The following is a 25,051-nucleotide window of genomic DNA, read 5'->3' as shown; positions in this document are numbered from 1 at the left end:
GGGAATCCCTTGCCCATCCCCTAGGCATCCCGTAATCTCTGGCTTCTCCTGAGACCCTGGGAACTGAGCCAGCTAGAACTCTGGCTACCGAAAGGCAGTCCAGGCCCCTCTCAGAGCCTCAGTGTCCTCATCTGTAAGACAGGTGCAGACAGGCCCTCTAGAGGGGCTGTGCCCTCGAGACGTGGGGCCAAGCACTGGGCCTTCACAGTCACCGCTCAGCCTGTGGCCACAGAGTAGGCTTTCATGTTGACGTGTGCAAAGCGGGAAGCAGCCCACCTGCGACCCACAGAGCTGCATGGGCTTTGCAGTGTGCCAGTTCTGGGCTCAAATTCCATCTCTGACTACTTGGTTGCATGTCTAGGCACCTGGCAGCCTCTCTGAGCCATGGTCTCCCTGCCTTCCTGAAGGCCTGTCCAGGTGTGTGACGGACTCCGCTCCGGCTTCAGCAAGCGCCTGAGAGCCAAACAGCTCCTCATTCCACTCGACCCCAAAGCCGGGGCAGCAGACACCCCTGAGGGACACCTCCACCTGGGCCTCCCCTCGGGGGCCCAGTGAGGGCCCGCAGTGCCCCGGACACAGGGCACAGCCCCTTCCTACTCTCCCCCAGCCAGTCCACAGCCCTGCCTGAGTGCCGACTACATGCAATCCTAGGGATGCAGGTCAGACGAGGCCAGGCCCTGGGCAGGTCACTGGCCTCTCAGGGCCTCGTTCCCCATCTGTACTGTGCGGGCATTCAGATGTGACTGCTTTGAGGACCGACAAGTTCATAAAGAGCCTAGAGAAGAGTGACCACCATCACCATCATGAGCAGCAGCAGCATTTCTGTGCCAGGCACCAGGGGGACAGCAGGAGGGACCCACTCACTCCAGCACTGGCCATGCTGTGCCTTCATGGTCTGTTTGCAGGCCTGCCAGGCCCCAGGAATCCTCGAGCATGTCCATGCAGCCCTTTTCTGTGGCCCCAGCACGGCCTAGAAAGAGTTTCTGGAAAGAAGATGAGCACGCGTTTTCCGAGGGTTTGCCTCTTGCAATGCTGAACCCCAGCAGCTTCCGCTGGCAGGGTGCCAGCCACTGGCCAGCTTCTGCCTCATCCCTTGGCCTGGGTCTGGGGTCACCCCCTGCCCTCCATGGCCCCTGGGTTTCTTTGTGTCACACAAACCCTGGCCACACTAGGTGTCCTGAGCTTCTGGACCTGATTGTGCTGGAGTCGCCCAGCACAATGCTGGGCAGGAGCGAGGGCTGATGTCTGTGTGCAGAACCAGAAATGAGTGTGCAGGCCCACCAGGACTTTATCTCGATGCTCTCCCTTAAGCCTCCCAAGAGTCTTGCTTTGACATCAGAAGAAACTGAGGCACAGGAAGGTGGCCTCTGAACACTGAAGACCATGTGGGCTGTGACCAGCAATGGCAACAGCCCCCTTGAGCCCTGGTGGCACTCCCAGCCCCGAGCTTAGGGAAGCCACATTCTAGCCCCAGTGTAGGCCCTCAGTGGAGACGTGGAGGCTGGAAGGTGGAGCAGGAGGTACCTGGAGGCTGCATCGGGTCTCTGAGGCCTGCTCTGTATAGTGGATTGTAGGGACAAGCCCAGCACCTGGCAGTGGGCACTCAGCCATCAGCTGTGGAAGGAAGGGCAGGGGGTCCTAACTGTCCAGGGTCTACCAGCCTCCTGCCACTCAGGCCTCCACCTCCTATTGATAGGTCACTGGTTCAGGGGTCTCAGGCCCCCAGAGGGGCATTAAAGGTCCTGACACCAGGTTAACAGCCAGCAGACAGTGATGGCCCCATAAGCAAAGAAGAAGAGGCGCCAGGCCTGGCACAAAGGCAGGGAGTTGCAGAGACTCTGTGCCCATGAGCAAGGGCAGCATGGGGGCGAGGTGAGCAGGCCGGCCCTGAAAGTAGCCAGGGATGTGGGGACAGACCATTTGGGGCCCTGAAGCCGGGCTTCTGAAGGCTACTCTATCAGCCACAGCCAGACTTCTAGACAGAGGCTCAGAGGGGGCACCTCAGGCCCCATAAAGTCCCCAAACCCCTCTGAGCCTCATGCCTTCCTCTGTAAATGGGGTAAGAAGAGCACTGGCACCTGCCGAGGTCACCTCAGGGAAGCCACGCATCAACACCTACGAAAGCCCCAGGCAGCAGAAGCTTCCAGGAGCATGCTTTCCTGAGACCCCGGAGCCTGTCCTCCCTGCAGCTGGGGAGAGAGGTGGAGAGGTGACGGGGTCAGAAAACCCATGAGCTGGGGAGGTGCTGGGACAGAGTGCAGGACAGGGGACAGCAGAAGGCACTGGGACCTAAATGTTATTGAGGGTCTGAGCAGAACACGCAGGGCAGTGGGGCCCAAAGCCTCAGGTGCTGCGTACTCGCAGTGGCATGGCTCTCCCCAACCTGCACCACTGGCTAATCCGTGTCACTGTCACAGTGCACGAGCTCCTCACTCCTGCTTACACGTTCAGACACGTGCCCTCCACAGTCACGGCTCTGCGCAGCCACAGAACACACAGCCAAGCACCCCTCCTGCTCACTGGCCATCCATTCACAGCCTAACCCTGTCTACAAGACTGGTCCCAAGCCTACCCTCTGAACCCATTTGCTTGGGTTCTACCCCCTGAGGATGCTGTATTGTAGGAATGGGGACACAGAAAGGAGGGTGGGGGTCCGTGAGACCCTGCACTCCCACAGCACCCGCACCCCAGGCCAAGGGGAGCCAGGTGGCTTGGACTCCCTCCAGATCCAGCCACCAGCATAGTGCTGATGGGAGCTCCTGCCAGCTCCTCAGTGCTGACAGGCTGATTAGGGGGTGGGGGGCCAGCTGGGCCCCCGCCTCCCACTGGAGCAGCTGCAGCCTTTGAGGGGTGCCACAGGAGGGGCTCCTGTCCCCTGCCTGCCTTTCTGCCCTCCCTGCAGCAGGCAGACACACCCTTCCCTGGGGAGCCCACGCCTGGGGGACTGGGCACTGCAGGGCATACACATGTCCACAACTGTGGCCCTTAAGTGAGCACACGCTGAGTGCCTACTGTGTGCCAGGCCTGTGGGACCCAGGGTTCCCATGGCTCCACTTGGGTCTGGAGTGGGCGACGTGACGCTATTGGACTCCCAGCAACACGGGGCTCAGGGGCTCCTCAGTTCACTGCAATCCACTCCTATGAAGGCACACGCCAAAAAGACGTGAACCCAATTGCAGCCTGACACACCTGACCCGGCGAGCAGCGTCCACCCCAGCCTCTCCCCTCAGGCCCCTACTTGGTTCCTCCCCAAGTCCACATGGATCTCTGCTCAGACGACCCTGCCCTCTCACAGGTTCTCTGGTCACTAACTCAGTCGCCCATGAACATGTGAGGGCTGGGATTCTCTTTTTGCTCAAGAGTGTTTCTTAGAGCAGTTTTAGGTTTACAACAAAATTGAGGGGAGGGAATAGAGAGCTCCATTTACACTGACCCTGCACATGCACATCCTCCCCGTCATCAGTATTCCTCAATAGAGCAGGACCTTCACTATGACCCATGGCCCTGCCTGGGCCCGTCACCCGGAGTCCACAGGTTACATCAGGACCCGCTTGCGGTGCTGTACAGCCTGTGGGTGTGGACAGATGGACAAAGATTTGTATCTGCCACGACAGTATCACACAGAACGGTTCACTGCCCTAAAAACCCCGTGCTCTGCCTACCCATCTCCCCTTCTCCACCCCTGGCAACCACCAATCTGCCTGTTGTTTCCATAGGTCTGCCTTTTCCAGAACATTTGGTAGCTGGAATCACATGGCACAGCATCCAGCCCTTCAGGACTGGCTTTCATGCAGATGGCTAAGTATGCATTTGGGTTCTTCCATATATTTTCATGGCTTCAAAGCTCGTTTCTTTTTAGCACTAAAGGATACTGCACTGTCAGGGTAGACCACAGTTCATTTATCCATCACCTACTGAAGGACATCTTGGTTGCTTCCAGGTTTTGGCAATAACCAATAAAGCTGCCTGAAACATCTGCATGCAGGGGTTTGTGTGGATACAAGTTTCCAGCTTCCTTGGGTAAATCCCAAGGCGTATCACTGTTGGGCATACAGTAAAGTATGTTTAGTTTTATAAGAGCCAAACTGTCTTCCAGAGTGACTGTACCACTTGTGCCCCATCAGCCGTGAGGAGAGTTCCTGTTGCTCCTTCTAAAGGTATGGAGCGGTGTCTCACTGCTGTTTTGACTTACCCTTCCCTGCAGAAAAATGATATAGAGCGTCTTTTCATATGTTTACTTGCCATCTGTGTATCTTCTTTTGCTGAGGCATCTGTCCAGGTCTCTGGTCCATTTTTTTCCCTATTGTCTGTCATTTGTTCTCTATTGCTGAGTGTTAAGAGTTTTTGGTTTATTTTGGATAACAGCCCTTGATTAGATGTGTCTTTTGCAAGTATTTTCTCCCTGTCTGAAGCTTGCCCTCTCATTCTATTGACATCATCTTTCCCAGAGCATTTAATTTTAATGAAGTCCATCTAGCTTGTCAATTATTCCTTTCATGGATCATGCCTTTGATATTGCATCTGAAAAGCCGTTAACTATACCCAAGGTCATCTTAGTTTTCTCCTACACTGTCTTCTAGGAGTTCCGTAGCTTTGTGCCTTACATTTACATTTATGACCCAGTCTGGTGAAGGGTCATGTGGTCTGTGTCCAGATTGTATCCTTTGCGTGTGGACATCCAGTGGTTCCAGCACTGTTTGTTGAAAGACTACCCTTGCTCCACTGTACTGCCTTCGCCCCACTGTCAATGATCTGTTGGCTGTGTTTGTGCGTGTCTATTTCTGGGCTCTCTCTTTTGCTCCATTGATCTATCTGTCTGTTCCATTGCCAATCCCACACTGTCTTGATTACTGTAGCTTTATAGTAAGTCTTTAAGGCAGTTAGCATCAGGCCTACAACTTTGCTCTTCTCCTTCAATAGTTGGCTGTTCTGGGTCCTTCACTTCTCCATATAAACTTTAGAATTAGTTTGCCGATATCTACTAAATAACTTTCTGGGATTTTGATTGGGATACATTGAACCTATAGATCAAGCTGGGAATAACTGACATCTAACAATATTGAGTCTTCCTATCCATGTACATGGAATGTCTCTCCATTTATTTAGCTTTTCTTTGATTTCATTCATCAGAGTTTTGTTGGATTTATATCTAGGTAGTTTCCTTGAGGGCTTCCCCGGTAGCTCAGGTGGTAAAGAATCCACCTGCAATGCAGGAGACTTGGGTTTTATTCCTGGGTCAGGAAGATCCCCCAGAGAAGGGATAGGCTACCCACTCCAGTATTCATGGGCTTCCCTGGTGGTTCAAAAGGTGAAAAATCTTCCTGCAATGCTGGAGACCCAGGTTCGATCCTGGGTCAGGAAGATTCCCTAGAGGAAGGCATGGCAACCCACTCCAGTATTCTTGCCTGGAGAATCCCCATCAATAGAGGAGCCTGGCAGACACGGCTGAGCGACTGAGCGCAGCGGTTTTGTTGTGGGGGTACTAATACAAATGGTATTGTGACTTTAATTTCAGATTTCACTTTTTAATGCTGCCTCTGCTAAGTCGCTTCAGTTGTGTTAGACTCTGTGTGACCCCATAGACGGCAGCCCACCAGGCTCCCCCGTCCCTGGGATTCTCCAGGCAAGAACACTGGAGTGGGTTGCCATTTCCTCCTCCAATGCATGAAAGTGAAAAGTGAAAGGGAAGTCGCTCAGTTGTGTCTGACTCTTAGTGACCCCATGGACTTCAGCCTACCAGGCTCCTCCGTCCATGGGATTTTCCAGGCAAGAGTACTGGAGTGGGGTGCCATTGATTTAACTGCTTATTATTAGGTTGGTGCAAAAGTAATTGCAGTTTTGCATTGTTAACCTTCGCCATCTGATATTGGAATACATTCTTAAATAAATGTGGTGATGTTATACATCATTTTAATGCACATATTTTCTTTATTTTTTTGCTAATGACTTATTACTTGCTGTTTATTTTATATGTAGTTTAGACTATGGAAATGATGTTAGACAAAAAGCAAATTCAAGCAATTTTCTTATTCGAGTTCAAAATGGGTGGTAAAGCAGTGGAGACAACTTGCAACATCAACAGTGCATTTGGCCCAGCAAAGGTACAATGCGGGGATGGTTCAAGAAGTTTTGCAAAGGAGGTGAGAGCCTTGAAGATGAGCATAGTGGCCTGCCATCAAGTTGACAACAACCAACTGAGAGCAATCATCAAAGCTGATTCTCTCACAACTGCATGAGAAGTTGCCGGAAAACTCAACGTCAACCATTAACAGTCGTTCAGCATCTGAAGCAAATTGGAAAGATGAAAAGCTCAATAAGTGGGTGTCTCATGAGCTAATCAAAACCAAAAAAATTGTTTTGAAGTGCCATCTTCTCTTATTCCATGCAACAACAACAAACCATTTCTATATCAGATTATTGTGACATGTGACAAAAAGTGGATTTTATATGACAACTGGTGATGACCAGCTCAGTGGATGGACCAATAAGAAGCTCCAAAGCACTTCCCAAAGCCAAATTTGCACTAAAAGAAGGTCACGGTCAGTGTTCGGTGGTCTGCTGCCCATCTGATCCACTACAGCGTTCTGAATCCTGGTGAAACCATTAAATCTGAGAAGTATGCTCAGCAAATCGATGAGATGCACCCAAAACTGCAATGCCTGCAGCCGTACTGGTCAACTGAATGGGCCCAATTCTTCTCCATGACAACACGAGACTGAATGTCACACAACCAGCGCTTCAAAAGTTAAACAACTTGGGTTACGAAGTTTTGCCTCATCTGCCATATTCACCTGACCTCTCGCCAACCAACTACCACTTCTTAAAGCTTCTCGACAGCTTTCTGCAGGGAAAACACTTCTACAACCAGCAGGAGGCAGAAAATGCTTTCCAAGAGTTCATCGAATCCCAAAACATGGGTTTTTACGCTACAGGAATAAACATACTGATTTCCTTATTTCTCATTGGCAAAAATGTATTGATTGTAATGGTTCCTATTTTGAGTAATCAAGATGTGTTTGAACCTAGTTATAATGATTTAAAATTCACATCTGAAACTGCAATTACATTTGCACCAAATAGTTCCATGGGCTTCCCTGGTGGCTTGGTGGTAAAGAACCTGCCTGTCAGTGCAGGAGATGGAGGAGACAGGGTTCGATCACTGGGTTGGGAAGATCCCCTGGAGAAGGAAATGACAACCCACTTCAGTAATCTTGCCTGGAGAATCCCATGGACAGAGAAGCCTGGTGGGCTACAGTCCATGGGATCGGGGGCAAAAAGTCAGACACGACTGAAGCAACTTAGCACGGAGCACGGAAATACTTCCTGGAGCTTTTGTGTCAATTTCTTCAGATTTTCTACACAGATGATCATGTCATTTGTGGGTAGAGATAGTTTTATGTCTTCCTCCCCAATCTGTATTATCTTTTATTTCGTTTTCTTTCCTCCTTAGCCAGGATTTCCAGTAAGATGTTGAAAAGCAATCATGAGAGACAACTTCTTTGCCTTGTTCCTGATTCTAGTGGGAAGTTTCTCATCGTTCAGTAGGATGCCAGCTCTAGATTTCTGTAGGTGCCTTTAACAAGTTGAGAAAGTTTCCCTTGATTCCTAGTTCACTGAGAATTTGTATTACAAATGGATGTTGGCCGGGCTTTGTTTTCTCCCTTGGTATGTCCTGGTGCTTGGAGGAAGCGTCGGCCCATGGCAGGCCCTCAGTGGTCACCTCTGAACGGAATGGGTGCAGCATGTAGAAAAGGCTCTAGCAGGGAGAGGGAGACACCACAGCGCTGGCCTTGGGTGGGTGAGAGTGGAGGGGCCGAGTGGACATGGAGCACAACAATCCAGTCACAGGGAAGGGATGCAGGCAGGGTGAAGGGGTGCAGGTGGCGGGAGGTGGGAGCTGCAGTGGGAGCAAGTGGAAGGCTCCGCTTCGATTTTCTCAGTAAGGAGGCGGCCACACTGTCGGCTGAGAGTCCAGGAGCCTAGAGGGGAGGCAGGGCCCCAGAACCAAGATAGCAGCTTCTGGACGGAGAGGGAGGAGGTGGGTCTGGGACCAGAGCAAGAGAGGGGTCCAGGCAGCACCAGAGCAGCAGAGGGTCATGCCTTTTAAATCTCATCTCCTGCATGTCCAGGAGGGACAGGGTGGGCTCAGGAAGCAGGCGGCAGGGGACCAGGGCACCAGGGATGGTTCTGAAGGGCTCTCTAAGTTCCACTGGCTGCACACTCACCCTGGGAGGCACGGGCGCCACCACAGCCTTATGTGGGGCCAGGGCCAGACACCCCTCCCCTGAGGTACCTTCTTTGCTCCGCCAGCCCCAGTCCCTGCCGAGGACGTCTACTCAGGCCACGTGAATTCATTTAACTTTGATCCAAAGTGAAGTGGATGGGGGATGGGTCGATGGGCAGCACAGCACTGCTCCGCCCCAAGCAGCTCTGCCGTGCCCTCGCATCCCAGCCTCTCAGCAGCACTCACGGGAAGGTCTGCAGAAAGTCCAACACGCCCACCTATGCTGAAGCACAGAATTCAGCCCTGGGAGGGGCCGGGGCTCCCGGGACAAGGGGCTGATGGAGAGATGGGAGCCTCATCTTTGCCTAAGGAAAGGATAAAGGAGGCCTGATCCCTATCCTGAGAGCTTTAGCAGGGCCCTGGCCTAAATCTTTCCCTTGCATGAGCCTCTCAGCACAGAGCAATTGCTCAAACAATGACCTGTCTTCCTATCCTAGTTTTGTGGGAGTAAAGATGAGGGAGATTGGACCAGCCCAAGTCCTGTGGCTGAGGTCTCAGGGGATGGAGGAGGGAAGGTCATTCAGCCCCTCCCCCTCTTGAGCTTCGATTTTCCCACTGGTAAAATGGACAGGCCACTGAGAATCCTTCACCATCTAGGCTTCTGAAATACTCCTAAAACCTGGCATGCAGAACCACATTTGAAAGGGCAGACTTGGCCCTGTTTCTCAGAATAGTGAGGCTCAGAAGGGTGAAGCTGCTTGCCTGGAGCCACAAACAGGGCAAGGGGCAGCCCTACTTAAATCCAGGCCAACCTGGCTCATGCCCAACACTGCACCTGGATCCTCAGCCCAGGTCTCAGCCTTCCCTCAAGGGAGAGCCCAGCAGGACCCGTGGCCTTCTCACAGGACCTCATGTCTTTGGAAGGTCCTGGGGCCTCCAGCCTCGGCGCTTCTCCAGCTGGCCGCCTGCCTCCCTTGGTGCCTCATCTCTCAATCCCTGCCCCTCTCCCAGCCAGTACATTTGAGAATTAAATGAGACAAAGTTCGGGAGAGCACTGTGCACAGTGCCTGGAACCAGAACACAGAATAAACAGTCATCTTCATTATTATCTTTGGGCGCAGAGTCTCACTGAAACATCAGAGCACTTCCTGAGAAATAAAGGCACCCAGTGACACCATGGGTTGCTGAAGTCACCGCCAAGGCAGGCATTTTGCTGAAGCATCCAAAATATCCTGATGGTCACCAGGAGCCAAGGGAGGGGGCTGAGGACACCCAAGCTCCCGGGGCAGCAACCTCAGGCCAGCAGATCCCAGCGGCTCAACAGCACATCAACCATCTCCAAAGGGACTCTGCCTGGCAGCCTAGGGATGCAGCCAGGACGGGGACACAGGAAGATTGAAACCCAACTTTCTCCCTCCAGGGACAGCAGGCTTGCAGGGAAACCAAGACGCCTGAGGAGGCCCTGCAGGCTCCAGGGACAGATGGACTATTAGAAACGAGAGAGGCTGGGCTGCTATGTGAGCTGAGCCTCAGTGTTGGCATCTGGAAATAGGGCAGCTGCTCGTCATCCTTGGGTCTAACCATGAGGACCCACCAGGATGAGAAAGGGTGCCACATGTGGCAGGGGCACCAGGAAAGACCTCAACCTGGGGAAGGACAAAGTTTAAGGAAATAACCACTCAGCAGGAGCTAGCAGCAGCCAGGAAGGGAACCATAGAAAGGTATTTCAACAGGAAGAAAAGCTCCACTGGCTCTAAAACAAGAAAGGTGCCCATGGAGGCGCTGACAAGGACAGAGTCTCGTCCTTTCTCCGAGGGGCAGGGCAGCGACCACCCTGGAGGGCACATCGCTAGTGGCTATAAAAGTTGCTAAGGCACAGGCCCTCTGACCCAGCAGGGCTACATGCAGACTTCTTGCTTGCATGGTCCTGGCACAGGGACCTCACGACCCAGGTGATCACAGCAGTGTTATGTGGGGTGGTGAGGCTGCTCACAAACCAGAAATCCAGCCCAATGCACGCAATGCAGGTGACTGTAAAACCATTCTGCTCATGGACGTACTGATCAAAGGTGCCATCTACTACACCTCTCCCGTGCATTTCCACTTAGAGTTCCCGCAGTCTGATGAGGGGGAGGACCATCAATACCTCCCCTTGCAGATGAGCAAATAGGGGCACAGAACAGTCAAGAAATCTGCCCAAGGACACACAGCTGGTAAGTAGCACAAACCAAGCATACTGAATATGCTTCTCTCTCCAAGATATATTGCTAAACAACTACATATTTTTCTTAAAGGAGAAAAAAATCAGGATGCAGGACAGCATACCCAGGTTGAGTGATGGCTCTTCCAAACTACGTGTTCACCCAGTACCTGTGAATGTGAGTTCATTTAGGTAAAGAGTCTTTTCAGATATAATTAAGCAAGGGATCTGGAGATGAGATCATCCTGGATCATACATGCTAAGTCACTTCAGTGATGTCTGACTTTGTGTGACCCCATGGACTGTAGCATGCCAAGCTCCTCTGTCCACAGGATTCTCCAGGCAAGAATACTGGAGTGGGTAGCCAGGCCCTCCTCCAGGGGATCTTCCCAACCCAGGGATCAAACCCATGTCTCTTAAGTCTCCTGCATTGATAGACGCGTTCTTTACCACTGAGTCATCAGGGAAAAATGGCCCTAAACCCAATGACAAGTGTCCTCTAGAGAGGAGAGAAGACTCAGGGAGCAGAAGGCCATATGAAGACACATGGCAGGGACACGTCTACCAGCCAAGGAACCCCAGGAGGGCTCAAGGAGGAAGCGACTCTGCCAACGTCTTGAATTCAGACTCTGGCCCTGGAACCGAGAGACAATAGCCTGCTCTGTTTTAAGCCCCCAGTCTGTTTTGACTTGTTACAGAAGAAAGTAGTACAGACTCCACCTGCTGCCCACCCTCCCACTTCCATTTTCCCCTTGGGACCTAGCTGACTGACGTCCTCAGGACGGCAGCCCCACGCAGGGCAGTGCAGACATGTCAGCTGTGCAGATTTGTTCAACCACTTGCCCTCATGTTCCCTGTTCCCAGATGAGCAGACTGAGACCACAGGCTCAGGTCACAGCTCCCAGGGGTGCTGCTCCCCCGCCGCCCCCTCCACCGGTGTCTGATCTGAGGCCCACCAGGAGGGCAGCTGGGTCAGGACAGGACCCAGAGCTTGGCCACCTCGCTCTGTAGCCTCAGGGTCAGGGCATCTGCCGCAGGATTGGGACAAAGCCCACAAGTGCCCCGAGGCTATAGCTGGCAGGGCCAGCAGAGGAAAGGAAAAGGGTGGCTGGGGTCTCCTCTGCTATGAAACCCCCAGGGAGGGGACAGGCCATTCTGTGGCTGCCCCCAAGGACTTTTGAAGGCATCCCCTCCAATGGTCCTGAAGGCTCCTGGAGCCAGGGTGGGGGTTGGGGGAGACTTGGCCACCCTGGCCAGGCAGGTGCTGCTGACAGCTTGAGGCACAGCGGGCCAAGGTGATGGGCACAGTTAGCCTCCGGCCTGCATGGCAGAGGGGCTGGGGGCAGGGAGCAAGGAGGCTGCCCTGGCTGCCCTGGCTGCCCTGACCGCAGAGCTGGAGCGGAAGGGGGATAAGAAAACAGATTCCCAGACGGAGGCGTGATGCTCACATCCACTTCACAAGCAGGACTGCTGAGGCGTGGCGTGAGCACCCGGGCGGTCCTCTCAACTCAGCCTCTCAGACTTTCCACGGGAGCTCTCAGTGGGGCCAGGCGGGGACCGTCCTTCCGATTCCTCCAAACCAGGTGACAGGAATGCTGGTGGCACCCAGCAGGAAGCTCGGTGGCCGACTGAGGGTGACCGTCCCCAGCAGAGGCCTGTTTCCCCACCCCCACCGCCCCAGGGCCTCAGAAGAGCAACCTGGCCAGCGCTTCCCCTTCAGGGTCAGGCACCACACCGGCCTCAGCCTCGCATTTGTCCATGCTGGGCCGCACAGTCCCTAAGACCCAGAAGGCATGGACAGCCCAGGTCTGCCTGCAGCAGGGTGACCTCCCCGCGGGTGCTAAGCCAGGGCTCCACCCCGGGTCCCTGGAACCAGGATTTCTGAGGGTGGAGCCAGATCTGGATTCTCCAACTGCTGCCCGAGGGAGCTGAGGAAGGAGGTACCCCAGCAAAGATGCAACACACCTCCCAGGGCCAAGATACACCAACTCTGCAACTCCAGGTTCTCTGTCCCAAAGAGGCCACAACCACAACTCAGAGCCCACTGCCTGGGAACTCGGGTGACTGTGCATTCCTAGATTCCACAGCTAAGATTCCATGGTCCCAAGGCTCTGACTTAGCCCTCAAGCCAACACCATCGAAGGAGATAGGATGAAGCCCCAGGGGATGGGGCCCGGGGCACCAGCATGGACAGCAGGGTGGAAGATGAGAAACATGGAAAGGGGGATGGGGAGAGAGACACAGGGCGCTGCCGACATGTACTGGTGAAGCACTCGGACAACCCAGAAAGTTCTCTAATGACAGTCACCTCGAGTGCATGTAGCTTCATGGTAGGGGTGAGGGGAAGACAAAGTTTGAGAAAAAGAAATTCATTTCTATCCTTAAAATTTTCTGATGCTTTACCATGAGCATGTAACACTCTTGTCATAAAAAGCTGTGATAATTAGCAGAAGAATATGACAAAGTCTATGCTTCCTTAAGTGTCTGTTCACTTGTTTCATTATCTCCCCAACCGAGACATCAGTTCCCAGGCCCCAGCCCCAGGCACAGGGCATAGCAATGATGCTTGCTGGAGACTTAATTGTCAGAAGAATGAATAATGCTGAATTCTGAGCTCCTCGAGGCCTGTGTCACTAAAACTCACCCATCGGAGACCTCCAGAGCTCTTTGAGAACAGAAAGAGAGCCCAGCAAGGATAGCGAGATCCAAGGGCCCATCCCGAGGGTGTCATGTGAGAGGGGCTCCAGGGCCCTGCCCACACCCTGCCTCCACAAGGTCATGGCCCAGGCCCCTGGGAAGCCCCACCTCTGAGCCCCACCTGACCCCAGATCCCAGCTCCCACAGGAGTCACCAGCATCCATCCTACTCTGCCCTCCCAGTGACAGTGACCCAGAGAGGCACCTCTGCTCCTGGAAAGAGGCCAGATGAAGCCAGCTCCCCTTGGCACCCCTGGCCCAGCTTGGCCTGGAACCAAGAGCCCAGAGGCACAGGGTCGGGGCAGGGGGTGGTGTGACTGCTACCACCCAGAATGCCAGCTGCTGGCAGAGATTTATTTTTACTTTAAGTGCTGGGGAATTGCAGGCTGGAGCAGCCAACTCAGGGGGCTTGGGTTGCAGCTGGAAGGAGAGGAGGTGGGCGGGGAGCGGGGGCACAGCCCCTCCTTGACCTTGGCCATCGGCTGTTCAAACACACACACAGAGCTCAGTACCTCGGTATCTCCACATTCACCCCACTCACCCACCCAGCCCAGCTCTCCAAGGGATGCCTCCAAGATGCTGTGAGGAGGCTTTAGAGGCAGAGGGTCTCAACTGCTGCCCCCAACTCTGCTCCTAGAGAGACCTGCCACCTCCAGCTGGGGCTGTCCCTCTCAGGCCACAGGCTGCCCACTCCCACAGTGAGCATGTCCCACCGTCCTCTCCCCCAGGCTGCCCCCACAGTTGGGGACCATGGCCACAGTGAGCGGGTGGGACCAGGCTGTTCCAGAGGTGAGTTCAGGAGATGAGCACTCAGGGTACTAACACTCCAAGGGAGACCGACAGGAAACAAGACAAACACGAGGGACCGCTTTGCCCAGGGGAGCCCGAGAGGCAAGACCTGAAGGTGATGAGGGCGGAGTCAAGTGGACATCTGCAGGGGAGTGTTGGGGCAGGAGCTGGCCTGCGTGCTGGAGGTGCAGAGGGGAGGGAGCAGGATGACCTGAGGGGAAGAGGAAGCGAAGGCACAAGGAGGACCAGTCTGCAGGGCCCGGTGGACCAGGATGAGGAGGGTCCAGAGCCCAGACCCTAGGGGCCACGCAAAGAGAGCCACGTGTGGTGCTACCCGACTGAAGGCTAACTGGGGGCCCAGGGCCCCCACAGCCTCATGCAGCCTTTGCAGCTGCCACTTCAGCAGCTGGGCAGGAAGACGGAGCAGCGGGACACAGGTGGGGTGAGTGGAGGCAGGGGAGTCGGGAGGTGACTCGGCTGCCCTCGCTGGGCCTCAGTTTCCCCACCTGTCCAAGGGGAGGAGGGTATCAGGGGAGGGGCAGTTGTGCCCAGTGTCACTCACAGCAAAAGCCCCAGCACCAGCCCACACCCTCTGCCACGGAGCCCCTCCACTCCACACCCCATTTGTTTTAGGAACCCCCAGAGGCACTCACAGAGGCTCACATTTCACTGTCCCGTCCCGGGCATCTCAGAAGCCTCCCTGCCTGATGCTTTGATCCCACTTCACAGATGACAGACTGGGGCCCAAGAGGAGAAGTGACGCCGCAGTCAGACCACCGGCTGCACTTGCCCCGGTTGCCTGCCCCAAAGTCTCTCCCGAAACAAGGAGATCCTTGGGGGCAAGGGCCGGGTCTGCATTTACTCAACACCCATTTATTAAGCACCTTCTGTATGCCAGACACTGCACTGGGGCCACAGCTCAGCAGGGAGCACCAGAGTCTCCACCCCAGGAGCACACTTCTGCTGAGGCTCTGCGGCAGAGAAAGCAGCCCAGACACAGACCCGCTGAACATTTACAGAGCTCCTACTGCATGCGAGGCCTTAACCAGGCCCTGAGGACACAGCAACCTGGGAGCTGGGATGGCGGGCAGGCACCAGGCCCTGTAGGGGTCCAGCCCTGGGTGTAGGAGCCGCCACAGTCAGCCTGGCGCAGAGACACATCTGGGCAGGGTATCTGGGGGATGCAGGAAGGTGGGCTCTGGGTCGGAGCCATGTTCCAGTCTCTCTGGGAGCCTCCCTGGGACTCAAAAGCTACTGCCACCCTCTGCACTGGCTGACCATTAGGAAATTAAATCGGCTGGCAGAGTGCTGGGCCCTCAGCCAGTGCCCAGTGAGGGCTCCAATTCTGCTCTCGGCCCCAGATCCTCTGGAAAACCCGCCTGCCTGAGCTTGGCCTCACCCCCACCCCCAACCCCATCCCCACCCCCACGGCTTCTCTGAAGCCTCTGAGCCTCCTGCCCTGCCCGCAGCCCAGTTTCAGGCTGGCTCTCTTTCATCTCTGGCCTTCCCCTGGCTGTCTCCCTACCACACGGCCAAATTCCTCTGGAGCAGCCATCCTGTTGTCCAAGCCCACACCCACCACACCTTCCGAGTGGCCAGCCCAGCCTCCAACCCCTTGCTGTCCATGAGTTGCCTCCCCCAGCCCCTCCTCCAGGTCAGCAGTGGCAAGGCTCCAGCTGCAGCCCCAGGGGAGGGGCAGGTGTGCCCAGTGTCACTCACAGCAAAAGCCCCAGCAGGGGCTCAGCAACAGGCACCAGGTGAACCCAGTCAAAGGACAGCCAGACTGAGCTGGGAGCAGCAGGCTGAGTGGGATTCAGGTGGGCCCTGAGGGGGCTCAGCAGCCTCCAGCCTGGAGCCAGACAATGGCCACAGAGGTTTCTGGGAGTGACAGTGCATTTGCTTCCACCCCAGACACTGTGCCAAGGCTCTGGGTGCCATTCTTGGTGTTGCCAGCCATGGCCCAGGGCACCTGAGGCCTCACCAGGCCAGAGGAATCTGCTCACAGCCAAGCCAGTCCCAGTGCTTCACAAGTACAGGGCGCTGCGGTCGCTGTGACTGCTGTTACTGTTATCACTGCTGTCCTACTACTTCACTGCCTCAGGGCCACCAGTGTTTCCTTGTCCTGTTTGGGCAGACTTGAGAGGAGGGAAAGCATGGCCCTGAGACAGGAAACCCAACAGGGCAGCCCTCTGGCCTAGGGAGAGCAAGGTGGAGTTTTATGCTCAAACTCCTGACAAGCTGTGTGGCTCTGGGCAAGATCTTACCCCTCCCTGGGCACTTTTTCCTCCCAGTACAGCACAGTTCACTGAACATCCTTCCACCAGGTACATATCTCAGGGGGTCCCCTCCTGAGCAACCTGAAGCCCGATGAGGGTCTGACATGGCAGTCGGGCATGGGACGAGGTCCAGGGAGAGACCAGCAAAGTCAGGCTCTGCCCCTTTCACCAAGGGATGGTCCATCCCATTCAGGACTAGGGAGGGGGCTCTGCTCTACCCTCACCTGGACAGGGGGCACAAGGTAAGGTCCGGGACTGGGAATTCAGATGTGCCAGGTATGTCCCGATCACAGTGGTAAAGAATCTGCCTGCCAGGACAGAAGACCCAGGTTTGATCCCTGGGTTGGGAAGATCCTTGGAGAAGGAAATGGCAACCCATGCCAGTATTCTTGCCTGGAGAATCCCATGGACAGAGGAGCCTGGCAGGCTACAGCCCATGGGGTCGCAAAGAGTTGGACATGACTGAGCACACAAACATATATACACACAGGTGTTTGTAAACACCCAGCATTTGTAGAATGCCCAGTGCATGTGCTTAGCGGTACATCAATAGGGAAGAGGGACCTCCGCTGCTGTCCAGCATACTGGTGCCCCCTTCTTGTCCCCAAGGATGCTCAAACAAGCCCCTCCCCTTTGCACCCTGCTCTCCCTTGGGGTCTTGGCCCCACATGATGGAAGCCCCCTTTCTGGAGCTGCCAAAACCCGGCCCCCTACCTGGAAGGGAGGGGCTGTCCGAAAGCCGAGGGGCAGATTTTGCTGGGGAGTTTCTTTGAGATGGGAATCCAGCACGAGGTGGGGGTGCTCTTCTCACAACGGAGGAGGAAGCATGCCACAGGAAGGCCAGAAAGCCCCACCGCTCCATGGGCTGTCCCCTCCCTGGCCCTCCCTGGCCACATGGTGGCGGTCGGGACGGAGACCTGTGATGAGGCACTGCATAGGAGCAAACTAGCACAAGGGGAGGTTGGGGTCCAAGTCAGGCAGCAGCCAGGGTCTGGCTGTCCTTTGCACCTAGGGAGCAGGTGAGGGGTAGGCCAGAGGCTACCACCTTCTGGGTTCACACCTTCCAGGAGGCGGCTGCTGATTTCAGCGGCGTGTGGGCGCCTCTGTGCTCCCAGGAAACGAAGCCTGAAAACCCCGGGCTGTGGGACGGGACATGGATATGGGAGACAGGAGGTCCCCAGCACTTTATTCCAGGGCCCGTCCTGGGCATGGGGGAGCAGAGAAGCGGGCAGTGGTCCCGGCAGTGCAGTGCTCTGGGAGGATGAGCAGCCCAGGAAACGGGAAGCAGGGTGGCCAGGTCCTAGCAGATCCAGGCCATGGGGAGGCAGAACTAAAGACCACCTCCAAAGAGACACTTTCCTGTGCTCTCTCGTTCTGAACACAGGTGTTTAAATATACACAAGACATGTGCACACTCGTCAGAACAGGCCTCGAATCCCATCTGAAGCCCCACAGGAGCTCTGCACCCAGCTGCTCTCTCCGGGGCCCCTCCCCGCGCCCCAGGACGTCCAGAGCAGACCGCAGCACGGTGAGAGGACCCCGGCCCTGAACCCGCCGGGCTTCTCAGCCAAGGCCCCCCCCCCCCGCTCCGCGATCAAAGCCGATTTCTAAAAGCAAAGGAAAAAAAAAAAAAAAAAGGTGCGCCTGGACTCGCTGGCTAGCTCACTCGCCAGCGGAGAACACCGTTTCCAGAATGTTTTTGCTCCATTAGAGCACAGAAGATGAGAAAGAGAGCCGACTCCAAGGACCCGCAGCCCTTGGGCCTGGGGGCATTTTCCCGGCCGCCAGTAGTCCGCGCTCCCCTGCGCATCCCGACCCCAGTCGGGGGGTCTCCGGAGAAGGTCATGGGTAAGACTGACGCTGCCCACGAAAGTGCCTTCCCACGCTCCCTCCCGAATCTTTTCGTGCAAGTCGTCCAGAAGGGGACCGTGGGCGCCTCAAAGTTTCCCGGAGCGCCCCCAGGACGAAGGTTAGCAAGAAGCGAAGTTCCTTGGTGGCGGTGGCTGGAGACATGGCAGGGGAGAAAAGCTTGCAGTCAGCATTTCCTCCGATAGCTCACCAGGGAGGGGGAGAAAGGGGAGAAAAAGAAAAAAAAACAGAAAACGAGAGGACGAACCAAGCCCGCCGTCCCACCTGCCCTGCTGCGGCACCCTCTCTTGCTCGGTCGGCCCGGGAGGGGACCGGCGGGGAGCTGGAGCCGAGCCCCCGGGCGCTTACCTCGGTCAGTGCCCTGGACACTGCGCGCTCCGCGTCCTCCGAGCTCCGGGCGGCTGTTCCTGGCCCCGGCAGCCGCCGCGCTGCCTGCATCGCTGCCGCCGCCTCAGGGCAGCCCCCGGGGGTGCTCCATGCTGAGGGGCGCGTCGGTCTGGGCCGCCGATCGCCCCGGTCCAGCCGCGGGTCGGGGGCGCGCGCCTGGACGGCGCCCCCGGTCGCGGGGCGCACGCTCGGGTCGGCGCGGTTGGCTTCCGTCCCTCAGTCCGGCGGCTCGTGCGGCCGATCCAACCCCTCCCCCGCCTGCTGCTATCTGATCCCAGGCTGGGCCCGGCCGCGCTCCCCTACGCCCAGGCGCCCCGCGCCTCCACGCCCGCTCCGGCCGCTCGCCCTCAGCTACGGTTCCCCGGGAGGCGGTGGCAGAGGCAAGGCCCGGAGAAGGCGGGGAGAGTGGAATGGAGGGCGAGGAGGCGGCAGGAGACTGAGGCTCGGCGCGCTCCCAGCTCCGCGCCCGGCTGTCACCAGAACCCAGCTCGGCAACAACTCTAACTCTCAGCCAAGAGCACTCCCGCTCTGCGCCGCTCCGCCGCCGCCCCCGCCCACCAGACCCAGGCCTGACCGGGCGTCCCTGGCCCCGGCCCCCCTCCACACACAGACACACCACCAGCCACTTGCGCACTGGAGCGCGCGCGCGAGCGTGCACACGCGCGCGCACACACACACACACACACACACAGGCGGAGGCATGTCCTCCCAGGGACCCACACAGGTGCATGGCGAAGGCACACACAGCCAAGCACACGAGCTCAGGCGTCTGGATCCACACATGCAGAATGCATGCTGTGACATACATGACGGTTGCAGGTGTACAGGTACGATAAACACTCATACTTCCACGTGCAGGCTGGTGGCTGCGGGAGGGCACCTGTGCACAGATCTCAACTTGCACATTCCCATGGACTCCTTTCCCGTTGCACACAGGCGTGCACACTCGGACACACATATTTCTCCCTCTTTAATAGAATTTGTCTCCTCATCGTGCGCTCTGCTTGACTCTTCCGTCTCCTGCTTTCTTTCTGTGCTCCTCCCCCTGCCCTCTTTCTCCGAGGACCTGACCCCCATGTGACCCTCTTCTCTTGCCACCCCTGCCTCTGCCTCTTCCCAGCCTGTTCCCACAGGCCTGCCCTTCAAGCCTCCTGGGGCCTATTGTCTGGGCCTCAGATCTCTCAGCCATTGGCAGGGCCCAGGCCTTTCATCCCCGCACACAGACCTGCCCTGCTGGACCTTGGCCTAAAAGGGAGACCCCATTTTATCACCAGTCTGAACCCTTGCTCAGCTCAGGGGCCACAGATTTGGGCCAAGGAGGTAGGTCTGTGCCCAGAGCATCAGCCTCAAAGAGCTCTCTGGCCCCCTCAGCCTTCAGCTTCCCCTTTAATGTGAAATATAATTATGTGTCTGCACAGCAGGGAGACTGGCTGCAGGATTCTAACCAAGGAGGATGGCTTTCTGGCCACCGCCCAGATTGCTGGCTGCTCAGACAGAGCGGTCTATAGGCCCCACCAGCCCCAGGCTCCCAGCCCCAGGCAGCTGGTGGTTTGGCCTGGCCAAGGCCACCCAGAAAACTCACCCCAGGCTGTCCAGAGTTGGAGCCACACCAGGTCTTCTGCCCAGCGGTGGCGACAGATCCCCTCACCTCCCTGTGCCTCACTCTCCTCGCCCAGGTCGTGCAGCTACAGTGAGGACTGAGGACCAAGCTCACCCAACACCCTCGGCAGGCTCACGGCAAAACGCTGACCGAGTGCTGGCTCACAACCACACTCCACTGTTACCACGACACTGGCCCTGTTTCACGAGTTCAAAAGTATATCTGCCCCCAGATTGAGCGCCCTTGCCTTGACAGCTTGCAGCAGAGAGAAGGGGCATCCCAGGAGATCCCAGCCACAGCCCCTCCCCCCTGCCCACTGGTACTTGGTGTCCTGGTTTTCTCCTGTGCTGAGACCAGCTCCCTGGGGACCAAAGGCTCTCAGGAAACTTTTCCTCCCTCTCCCTCACGGTGACCGAGGAGGGAAGAGGCTCAGTTCCCCACCCTCCTGTGCCCAGGTTCCCAGAAGACAGGACAGAGTACCACCCTAGGAGGAAGGGGCCCCAAGACACCCAGGGTCCCCAGAGGAGCCAAGACACCTCTCAGCTGGGAGACAGTTCCAGCAAATGGTCTCAGCTGGGGAATAGACAGGAATACCTTGGATCAACTCTGTGTCGAACTCAAGCAGGTCTTGGGACGAGGGTACCCTCAGCCCCAAGTACAGAGCCCCCACCCAGAGGGCCAGTCTCAGAGCTAGTCAGCCGGACCCCGGGGCCCCAGCCTCCCCCAGAACCTTTATCAGACCCATTTCCCAGAGAAGCTGCCATCTTCCCAAGGTCATCCAGCAGAGGTATAAGCCTGACTCCTCAGGCTCTGCAACTCCCTCCTGACCTGCCTGCCAGGTGGGAACTCAATTCCTAACCCTAATCACACCCACCAGCAGCCTATGGGCCCTTGGCTGGGCAACAAAGGTCACCAGCTTCCCTGGGGAGGCACTCCCATGTCCAGATGCAGGCACTGTCTACCTGTGGGCAGAGAGCTCATGGCCCTTCCAGGGCACTGCCCACAGCAGTGGGGGCATCACACCTCCTTCTGATGTGGAGGGGGCCAAGCAGGGCCAGGTAGGGGAACTTTGACTCGCCCTGTGAGGCAGGTCCCACTTCCTTCTCTGTAAAACAAACCCCCTCCCACAGCTGTGTGAGAAGCCAGTGAGATGAGCGGGAGCTTTGGCTACAGCCAGCCCTTCCCAGCACACCTTACTCTGAAATATTCTCTTCTACTCCAGGGTGGGGCCTAGGCCCTCCCAGCCTTGAGTGGGGCACACAGTAGCTGTTCAAGAAACATTTGCTGAGCCGGGCACTCTCAGAGCCACAGACAGGCCAGAAGGGCAAAAAGCCCCTTGGCCCAATTGAGCCGCTCCTTTATTTGAGAAGTGTGAGGCCCAGAGACAAGGGGCTGCTCCTGAGGCCACAGAGCCATGAGGAGCAGGGGTGGGTGAGGAGGGGACCCCGCAGGCTGGGGTTTACTGGGCTGAGTGGCCAGCAGGCTCAGAGCTGCCAGCTCCTGTAACACTGGCATCTTAATATGACAATACCAGCGTCAATTAACCAGTGACTGGGATGTGAAAACCCGGCAGTGCCTCACTGGTACCTCGCCTGCAGGCTGCCGCCCTCAGGCTCCCAAGGTTCCTCTCAGTGTCACAGCCCCAGGAACTGCCTCCTCCCAGGAACCTGCCCAGGTCTCTCCTTCCTCAGCAGGAAACCCTCAAAACATACAAGGGGCTCACGGCCTCCCAGGGCAGGACAGAGAACCAAAGTCCCAGTGCTCCCCACCCTCAGCCTCCCTGTTCCCGACACACTGCCTGGCCACCCAGGCCTCAGACGCCACCAGCTTGGTTGTGCTGCTGAGCCCTCCTCCAAGGTTGTTCTTCCTTCAGGGGCACCTCAGGGCACCTCTTGGCGAGGCCCGCCCACAGCGTCCCTTCCCCTGTTTTGCTTTCCTCCCAGCAGGCCACTTTCTGCAGCATCTTGTTTACTGTCGGTCTCCTCCAAGGCATGTCAGCTGTATGAGGGCAGGGAGAGCCTGCTCACAGCCCACAGCCCCAGAACAGTAGGAAGGAATTGCCTGGGGAGGATGTGACAGGTGTGCAGGCTGAGGCTAAGGTCCTCTGTCAGGGCTGCTGTGGAGACATGACTGCAGGGAGAGGTCCAGAAAGAGAAAGCTGGGAGCTCCTGGCCATGCATTCCCCTGTCCCTGGGCACCTGCAGGCCCTGGGCTGACCCTCAGCATCTATCTGATGAGAACAGAACTCCAGGAACGGAGGGCAGCCCTGGAAACAGGACACTGAGTCCTGCCCAGCCGGTCAGGAAGCAAGGCATTGATCTCAGCCTGGAGCGGGCTGGCTGACGTCTCCCTCCCGCAGGCTCTGCACTCAGCCTCCTCCCCATGCTGCCCCGCGGCTGCAGCTGTCTGGAGGTCAGGGGGCAGCACCAGGGTGAAGGCCACTCCATCCAGTGTTTCCTGTCCGCTGGGCAGGTGCCGTACTGGCTGGGCCACTTGGGAGGCCTCGGTGGTCCACATCCTCCCACTGTTTGGACCCCTCTCCTGAGAATCTTACCCAGGCCAACCCTGTGCCCTCTGCCACCTGCTTGCTGGAGGGATGGCTGGAACCACAGTGAGCCCAGAACACAAGTGACCCACGCCTAGCTGTGAGCTTTACTGTGATTGGTTGGGGGTGGACATGTGATTGAAGCCAACCAATGAGAACCAGCCCCAAGACTTTAAATTAGCTGGGTGATGAACTCTGTCCCCAGGGGCTGCTAGGGACACGTTTGCCCCACTGTGGGCTCAGCCCACCTGAGAGGACCCCCTCCCAGAGGAATGCAGAGGTGAGAGTGCAAAAAACGGACTCCAGACGTGGCCGTGGGAGCCCGTTTAGAGCAATCCCTGAGCTCTGCTCTTAGCGTCAAGGGGCTGCTGAGGAGGTAAGCAGTCCAGCAAGGCCTCCATACCAGCCCCAGACTTCCTGAACCTCTCTCTCCTCCTCCCTGGCAGAACCGTGGGGGTCCAAGACCTTCTCCCTTCCTCCGGAGGGGCTATGACCTGCAGGTCCAGGCTGACAGGAATAAAGGGCAACAGAGGAGGGGAGGGAAGTCGCTTCAGCTCTCACAGTTAAAAATTGCTTTCCCCAAGGAGGCCTCCCCGCTGGGATAATCCACCCAGTGGGCACTGCCTGCGCCCATCACAGTCTCCACAGAGGCCATCACCCACCTATGGAGCCTCTGCCCCAGGACCAGCCCCCCACCCCTCCCTCCTCAAAAGGGGGCGGGGCTGGAGCTCTCTGCCTCCATCTCCTCTCTTCTGAACTGGGCCTGACTCCGAAATAAAGGTAGATCTGTAAGGCCAGACAACGGAGAGTGAATTGGCCAAGCCACCATCTCCACTTCCTCACCAGCCCCCAGAGGATCAAGAAGCAGAACAGGGCCTATTACGTGATCCTATTTATGTTAAGAACAGCTACAGATAGATTTGCATCGGCCAAGCAAAAATTCTGGAGGTCTGGAGCCTTTTCCCTTCACTCACTTGTGTGTGGAGGCAAATGTCCACCCTGCTTCCTGAGTTCTCTGGGCTCAGGCCAGCCTGGAGGGTCCCTGCCCCTGTGCCGCCCCCCACCAGACCCCTCAGCAGGAGCTCAGCCTCCACCCTGAGGAACCAGAGTGGTTTGCACAGTACAACAGGTGGGTTTCAGGGCTGGTCATTTTTGTTTGTTTTTTCTTTTTAATTTTGTGCAGAAAGCATTTATCACTTCAGCATTTTTTAAGTCAAGTTATCTTGTAAATGTAATAAAGTGACAGGGTGGACAAGGCTCCCTGGTGTCCTAAGGTCCCGTCTCAGGGATCAGCCTGGGTGGAAGCGCCTATATAAGCCCACAGCCTGGGCTCTTAACAGGGGCAGGGCTGGGGTGGAGGGAGGGAGGAGACTTGACTCCTGCCCTCCCCTCCCATACCTCTGTGTCCTCTGCTGTGGAGCAGGTGCGGTGAGACCCGGGTATAGCTCCCAGCACCTGGGTGGCCCTCAGATGCTTCACTGGAAGAGCAGACAGAAGACGCAGCTCTCCCAGCACAGTAGGGGCTCCCTCGGCCTTGTTGGTGCCCCGCCCTCCCAGGCTGGGTCCCACGCCTGCCCCGGGCACCCACAGCCTGCCATCTGCCCACTCCACATCACTATCCTTCTCCAAGCCTGATTCTCCCTCAGACTGGGGGCTCCTCAAGAGCAGAGGAGACTTCCCCCCTCCCCTTCCCCAAACACATCCCCCTTCCAGCTCAGATATCTCCCTCTCCATTGCATCGGAACCACCTCCAGCCTGGGCCACCTCCCTGCCTGCAGCCAGGCCCTGACATTTCAACCATGGTCTGGCTACCACCGGCCAAGTTAAGAAGACACATCCCTTGATGCTGGGGATTCATCCCACACCCGGGGAGGTGAGGAGCACACACTTTTGGGGAGTGAGGACCATGCTCTGGTCTGGAAGGACAAGGGTCTGGAAGTGCCAGAAGACGGCACTCAGTAGGTACTCGATAAATACTTGCTGAATGAACCTAATGGGGCAAATTCTTTAAGACACAGTGAAGAAGCACAATGCAGAAGAGACAGGATTGGGCGTCATCAGTGTATGTTGCTTAAGCAGGGTGTGTGCGCACACACAACCTAGACCTTCTGGAAAGACACCAGGAACTGACTCCCCGGAGGAGGATCAGGAGGTTAGGGGCAGGAGGGAGACGCGCTGTTCTCTGTGGGTCAGTTGTGCCTTTACACCATCTTCAAGGGACTTCCCTGGTAGTCCAGTGTTTGGCAGTCTGCCTTAGAGTGCTGGGGACATGGGTTCGATCCCTGGTCCAGGAAGATTCCACATGCCGCAGGGCAACTAAGCCGGGGTCAAAACAACTGAAGCCCACATGCCCCGAGCCCATACTCCACAACAAAAAGAAGCCACTGCAATGAGACACTGCGTGCCCACAATTAGAGAGTAGCCCCTGCTCCCTGCAAATAGAGAAAGCCCTCCCACAGCAAGGA

The 25,051-nt window shown here is 56.7% G+C and overlaps 1 protein-coding gene across 2 annotated transcripts in view; it reads right to left on the bottom strand.

Annotated features, from left to right (window-relative positions):
* KCNJ12 (potassium inwardly rectifying channel subfamily J member 12) overlaps window positions 1-19,021 on the bottom strand; it is a 37,794-nt gene extending 18,773 nt beyond the window's left edge. The window contains exon 1 of one of the 2 annotated variants that reach the window (XM_005220595.5): window positions 18,403-19,021. The gene's annotated coding sequence lies outside the window, so the exon portion shown is untranslated. 2 annotated transcript variants of the gene reach the window in all.
* Window positions 19,022-25,051: the final 6,030 nt, after the last annotated feature.

The sequence above is a fragment of the Bos taurus genome, chromosome 19 (assembly GCF_002263795.3).
Source record: "Bos taurus isolate L1 Dominette 01449 registration number 42190680 breed Hereford chromosome 19, ARS-UCD2.0, whole genome shotgun sequence".
In the NCBI taxonomy this organism is placed as follows: Eukaryota; Metazoa; Chordata; class Mammalia; order Artiodactyla; family Bovidae; genus Bos; species Bos taurus.
This window is presented reverse-complemented; position numbering and strand designations above follow the sequence as displayed.